Source organism: Arachis hypogaea, chromosome 8 (assembly GCF_003086295.3).
Source record: "Arachis hypogaea cultivar Tifrunner chromosome 8, arahy.Tifrunner.gnm2.J5K5, whole genome shotgun sequence".
Taxonomy (NCBI): Eukaryota; Viridiplantae; Streptophyta; class Magnoliopsida; order Fabales; family Fabaceae; genus Arachis; species Arachis hypogaea.
In genome coordinates, this window is record NC_092043.1 from 40,946,682 (window position 1) to 40,952,128 (window position 5,447).

Consider the following 5,447-nt stretch of genomic DNA (forward strand, 5'->3'; position numbering starts at 1 on the left):
GTTACCTATTCTATTCTCAGTTAGTTTTCAAAATCGAAACCACATCTCATTCTCACTGTCAGTGCTTTGAAATCTCGTCTCCATCCTCCTCAATTTTTTGCTCTGCCTCTTTGATTCTCTCCTCAAGATGGAAACCACAATCGCGTGTTATGCTCTGAAGTTCTGAATCCATCTTTTAATCCTCTTCAATCTCTTGCTCTAACTCTTCGATCTCTCTTCCACCACTGAAGCCTCCGTCGTGCCATCGTCACTGTCAACGTGAGTTCTCCACTCTAGGATCTGAATTGAAAACTCTTAAGGTACGTAGCACATAATCTATTGTTTTATGCTTGTGTTCTTGTGTCTAAAGTTAATCTCGTTGAATTGAATCCATGTCTTTTGAAAATTGTGCCTTTTGTTAATCTCATGCTTCACTACTCATTTCAATCATTTTGGAAATGAAAAGGTTGATTTGATAGGTTCACAAGTCTTTCATACTAGTTCTCTTACCTAATTGTGCCTTAAGCGATTCATCAACATCATGCAATGGAGTTTCTTATTCCAGATCGAAAAAGAGAAACCTCAACAGCACAAGTAACTTGTCTTAGTTTTCGCTGAATTTCATTTGGCTTATCAATTATAGCTAAAAAATTATAGTTAATGAATTTTCATTGTTATGCCAATGAATGCATATGTTGTGTTTGATGAATGATAATAAATCCAAATTTTTTGAGTCCGAGTTTTTTTAATAAAGTTCTTTATTCTTTTGGAAGTGCATTTAAGGTGTTTGAAGAAATGCCTCACAGAATTTTATGTTACTATATATCTTATATCTTAGAGAAATTCGGACATAGTACAATTTAAGAGAGTATGATTTGAGAATATACAAAATAAAAATTTTTTTGAAGTCACCAAAAGTCTAATGCAATAATCTCTTTTGACAAAGTATTGAAAATATCAACTCAGCTCCATTTTCATGTTAACAAAATATTTTTTTTTTTATGAACAGTTTTAGTATGCGAGTTAATGTAAATTTTTCACTATCACCTTTAGTGAAGATATCAATCAAATTGTTATATTAGTGTACTGAAAATTCAAGAAGGTACAATATATAATAATTAACTAAGTCGTAATCTTCCTCTAATTATTTTGAATATTAATTAATATGTTTTTGTTTAACAATAACTTATGATTAGTAATAGTAGTAACTCTTGGAATAATAAGCCGTTCATCATCTCTATTGCAGACAAGTTTATCTGTTCTATGCTACCTGAATCACCTTCCCTATCAATTTCATACTCTCCAGGTAATCAAATTAATTAATAAACCGAGTAATATATATGTTGGGTTTAAATTGGGAGTTAATTAACTTAATTAATATATGGTGTTTTTGAGAGTAGGAGGGCTTATGTTCAAGCCATGAGGGAGTAACTTGCAGCATGCAACGGCATTTTCATTTCTTTCATTTCATTACTATATCCCGAGCATGACAATAGTTTTTAGTTTTTTACATTTGAGCAGGGCTTATGTTCGTCTAGGTAATTTCATACTCTCAATCCCTTTTATTAATAATTATTTTATTGAATTGTAAGAATCCTGTAATAGTTTTGATGCTGCAGATTTTGTTGAATTATGAGAATCCCCTTTATCAATCTTTTTTTTCTAATTTTTCTTTTCAGCTTTGATGCTACAGATTTTGTTGAATTGTGAGAATCCTTTAACTCTATATTTTAATTTTTATTTTTAAAGTTATGGTTTCCTCATTAAAGAAAGTAACCATGATGATGTAGGGTAGGTGTGCATTCCATTGTTAACCTCTTTTTAATCATGATAATAAAATCCTTAACATCCCTGTTGTAAGTATCTAGAAAGTTTTGGTTTGTACTTTTATGCTTACATATTCCGTGTTGAGAATCATGAATGCAGTGAGAATCTGTCAGACAAATACAGAGTATCAACCACGATCACTATACTTTGATGGTAACAATTTTGATTCTACAGGGATCTTATGAGCCATTTTGTATGTTTCCTCTAAACCAGGGATATTTACCTTCCTCTACAGGGATCTTATGGAGCACTGCTGGTTGATGGGCTTGGAGATGGTATCCTCTTAGAAGAACCAGACAAGGATTTTGAGTTCCTCAGAAATATATCTTTCAATTTGCTGCAAGGGTGCAGAATGAGAAACACAAAGACAGTATGTTGTTCAACCCTTTAACAAGACATAGGTTGAATTCGAAGGAATAGAATCTGTGATCTTTACTTCTATGTCTAATGTGTTGCATGAGTATGTGTCATGCCCATCCTGTGGCAGAACATTGTTTGATCTTCAAGAAATAAGTGCATAAATTCGGGAAAAGACATCACACTTGCATGGTGTTTCCGTAATCACCTACTCCTAACTCCTTTCCTCTGTAAACCACACATCTCGCTTTTTTAACCATGCACTATGGTTTGCAAAGTTGCATAAAACAAGAAACTTTGCTATTTTTGTAATGTATTGTTGTCTCCTGCATCAGATTGCAATCATGGGATGCATTGTAAATGGACCCAGAGAGATGGCTGATGCAGACTTTGGTTAATTTTAAAAAGACACTGCTTCTTATTTGTTCAAGTATTTTCTAGCCCTACTTTTATTTCAACTTCTCCTTTTAACTACCTCAAGTACATATGCATTTGTCTTTTCAACCAGAGCTTACCTTTGCTATAACTGTTTACTGCATCTTCCCTCTCTTTGTGGTCTGTTAAATATGTTACCTTGTCATAGGTTCCCAAGGATTTGATCGCTATCTTACCGTGAGAAGCAATGGTGGACTAAATCAAATGCGAACTGGTGTAAGTGACTGCTTATTTCTTGTAAAGTCATGTAAATGGTAACGAATGAAATTCATGCTCTTCTGCCTATAATTGTATGTATGATAATTTCAAACTTTATTCAATGAGTTACTGGTATAGAGGAGAGAGAAGCTCATTTGAAAGCTCGATGAGTGATCCACAACTTTAGACTGTTATGGACTTTGCCATCACCTCTTCTTTTTTTTTTAGATTAATTATTTGCATTTGTATGACTATTTGAGTAGTGACGCAAATAGATGAGGATATTATATGCCTAATAATCTGGTCTTCACACAGGAGCTGCTTGGGAATTGTGAGGGTCAGATAAATAACAACAGGATATAAACATAGGAGTTTATTTGCTAGTATATATATTTGGAAGCTAGACATGTGTGACTGTTTGAGTAATAAGAAATGTTCCATTTCCATTTCTTGCATCATTCTCCACTTGAGTATATAGATAAGCCGCTAGTTATTCTACTCTCTGGTCTTCACTGAAGTTGAAATTGCTACAATGAGTTACTGGTGAAATTCAGTGTTCAATCTCCACTTGAATACTTGATCCTCTCAATTCTATAGAGAATTCTTACATGACTTAATATTTACTTGACCTACTGAGACTGCATATCGTTTTCATGTAAGATGTAATCCTTGTTGCTAAATCCAACATCTTAAAAATTGCTGCCACCATTATAATTTTTTTTTATAGATTGTCTACCCATAGAATAGCAAGAATGTTTAGATGGTAACTGCCATATCTTATTCCCTGTTATCTCTAGTCAATCTCTTATATTTTAGGATCAGAAGTGATCGATTTATGCAATGTGCATAACTAATCAATGTGCTATTTGAATCTGTCTGTGTGTGCATATTTCTATATTTCTTTCATTTAGTGGATAGCATTTGCATTGCAATTATGCAGATAGCAGACCGAAGCTGGTGGCAGGATCTGCTGAGGGATATTATGGGCATGTTGACAGGAAGCTTAGGGAGGGAAGGATGAACCACCCGAAGGGGATAACATTTGATGACCGTGGAAATATCTACATTGTAGATACTATGAATATGGCAATTAGGAAAATTAGTGACTCAGGTAGACATTATGTTAGCTATAGTCATGTATAGGACCTCTCTCCATGCCGGGTATTTTTTCATCTGAATCTATATATGGGATACCTAAAAGATAAGATATAAAACTTTCCCTTTAGTATTTTTGATAACTTACAAGTCCTCTGTTTGTATATATATATGTGGTTGCATTGTAGCTTATAGGCCATGTAATGTTTGATAACTTTATTTATTGAATTATGATTTTTGTTTTAGGCGTTACAACGATTGCCGGTGGAGGAAAATGGAGTCGTGGAAGGGGCCATGTTGATTGACCAAGTGAGGAAGCTAAATTTTTTTATGTACTGTGTATCCCTTTTCCTTTTCTTTTATATATGGAATGTTCATAGAGTTTAGAGTTTAAGTGCTATAAGTATTTTTTTTTGTTTATTTTATTTGCATCACGAAGCAAATTTGTACAATAATTATTGATTAATGAAAAAGGCTATAAAAATTTCATTTTGTGAATTTGTGAATTTAATGAAATATCTCATGTTGTAGTAATTAATTTTAATATATTATATTATGTATAATATAAAATAAAAAATAAAAAATAGTATAATATAACTAAAAAAAATGTTACTAAAGATCTTTTGTAACATTTTTTAAGTGTTACAAAAAATATATATGGTAATATTTTTTAAAGTGTTACAAAAAATATCTATTGTAATATTTTTCTAAGTGTTACATAAAATATCTATTGTAACATTTTTTAAGTATTACAAAAAATATCTATGGTAACATTTTTTTAAGTGTTACAAAATATATCTATGGTAACATTTCTTTAAGTGTTACTAAGAAAGGTTTATTGTAACATTTCTCATAATGTTACTATAGAAGATCTATTGTAACATTTTTACTAACAGTAGTGCTACGTTACCAATTTTTTATCTGCCAAAATCTGCCAACTTGAGTTGGGCTGGACATGAAGCCCATCTACTAAATAAAGCCACATCTAAGTTAATCATGGTTTAATCCTAATTTATCACGTGTTGGTAATAGTTGGCAGACTCTCTCTTGGTAACGTATACTTTTCCTTTTACTAAATGTTATTAAATCTTTAGAAAAATATTAGTAAAACTCTTTAGTAACATAGGGTATATTTAACATTTGTTTAAATGTCACTAATATACATAGCTGACATTTTAATATGATTTGGTAACATTTTTTAAATGTCAGTAAAAGTCAATTATGTAGTAGTGGTAATTTAATCCAATATATTCTTGTTATCGGAAAAGCTAACTTGAGCACTCAAATAAATGGAACAAATATTAACAATTCCGCTAAATAACCAAGAGGAGTTCTACTAACTCTTACCAACTTTTATTGAGCTGGATTTTAGAGCCTATTTCAAAAAAAAAAAAAAAACACATCTAATCATCCATGGTAAACCTAATTCACCCCCAATTATTACTACTAAACATAATTAATCCTATCTTTTTTCACCGTTCAAGTCTAGCTTCATCTCCCAATCCCAACGACTGCCCCTTCCTGACCTCCCTTTTCCATCGCCGCGTCAACAGTGG

General features: G+C 32.1%; 1 long non-coding RNA gene across 3 annotated transcripts; it reads left to right on the plus strand.

Moving 5' to 3' along the window:
• Positions 1-4,389, plus strand: LOC112707490 (uncharacterized). Of its 3 annotated transcripts, XR_011864855.1 has the most exons (11): positions 7-299; positions 446-573; positions 1,226-1,285; positions 1,380-1,517; positions 1,659-1,685; positions 1,906-1,959; positions 2,042-2,176; positions 2,499-2,593; positions 2,747-2,814; positions 3,737-3,907; positions 4,138-4,389. It is a non-coding gene; the product is annotated as an uncharacterized lncRNA (long non-coding RNA). The 3 variants fall into 3 exon arrangements; XR_011864856.1 differs by lacking the exon at positions 1,659-1,685 and having other exon boundaries at positions 1-299; XR_011864857.1 differs by lacking the exons at positions 1,380-1,517; positions 1,659-1,685.
• The last annotated feature ends 1,058 nt before the right edge of the window (positions 4,390-5,447 follow it).